This window comes from Zingiber officinale, chromosome 4A (assembly GCF_018446385.1).
Source record: "Zingiber officinale cultivar Zhangliang chromosome 4A, Zo_v1.1, whole genome shotgun sequence".
Classification (NCBI taxonomy): Eukaryota; Viridiplantae; Streptophyta; class Magnoliopsida; order Zingiberales; family Zingiberaceae; genus Zingiber; species Zingiber officinale.
In genome coordinates, this window is record NC_055992.1 from 131,460,440 (window position 1) to 131,461,999 (window position 1,560).

Sequence of the window (1,560 nt, forward strand, 5' to 3'; positions counted from 1 at the left end):
GGGGGATAGGGGAGAATGAAGATTTTATAGGGTGGAGGCCGGGCGGCCTCCACCGTTGGATCCAGGTCACGGGAATCAAAGCGTGCATCGCACCGTCCATTTCGAACCGCTTTGATCCCATCAAAGCCCCACGCCGTCGCCGCCGTACGATGACGACATTGCGCCACGTGGCAGACAGCCATTTGAAGCATTTAATGCGCGCATGCTCAACCTTAATGTCGAAGATTGGCGTAGAATACGAGGAGGTTAAGGAGATGTCGCTGTGGAATAAGCTTCAAGGCCATCCATGTGGTAGGCCGAGCGGAGGATAAGGGCACGAAGGTGCCGCCCGGCTAGACTCGCAGTCCAGTTAGTCGGACTAATCGCCTCCTTCGACTAGACTTGAGGGGGAGGCAAGTGATCCGGCGGTAAGAACAGGGGACCCCCGTTATGGGGAGTCAACGCCATGTGGAAGTCAAAAGGGCAGGTGGCCGGCCGGAGAAAGAGATGGGTCGGCCGGCCGGCCGGCCAATATCTAGTGGTTAAAGGCACCCTGACGAAAGTCAGGGTTCCGGTGCTCATTGGACAATATCACAGAGCCGAGCGGATGGCACGCTTGGCCGAATACATGAGGTAGCTTATTGCTAACAGTCCCCATAAAGCACATGATTGAGAATCTCCTAAGTAAACCATCATATATGGTCGGCCGGATGTCGGCGGAGGTCGGCCGGCCGGACGCCCAGCAGGGAGTAAAGGCAAAAGGACAAGGGACATCTTTTTCTGACAGCGGACATGTTCTACGTTTAGGCCATACTCCAAATCTTACGACAAGGGGTTCCGCTGTCCCATCGAAGACATGCTTGGACTGTAGCGGTATGGGGTCAGGTAAGCTCACTGACAGGCCCTTACTGGGGTATGGGCTGAGGACACGTGTACACCTCGGTGTGTGTGCACTCGCTTCTCCACTGCCTTATATAAAGGCCTCATCCTTCGCCGGAGGTACGCATTCTACGATTCTTGGAGCCACTTTCTGGTTGAGCTTTGCCTGACTTGAGCGTTGGAGGGTCGTCGCCGGGAACCCCTTCCCGGCCCGACTTCTGTGCAGGTTCACCGGAGGTCCGTGCGGACAGTCAGGAGATCTACGTCAGCCGTTTGGAGAGCGCCACGTGCCCAGCGTCCGCTGATTCAGCCTTCGGACAGGATCAACACACATAGTGTACTAGTGTAATTTTATAGTCAAGATAAACTAATATCAAATTACACTACAACCGTTCCAATGGTATGCCTCAATCCATCTTGGTTGTGAGCTAGTATTTATAATTTATAAGGAACTGATAATATGATCTTCTGTGTGGCACCACACACCATATTATGTACAATATAAATTAAATGGATAACTGCATTGACATATATATAAATATAAAATGTAAACATTTGACCAAAGTGATTCTCATTTCAAAATATTTCAAAATAGATGTTCATACAAAAACTAGGCTTATAGTACATCCCAACATTTTCAAGATTTTCGTTAACCTTTGAAAATGAAAAAGGATTAATAAATTACTCTTTGGAAGAGTAGAA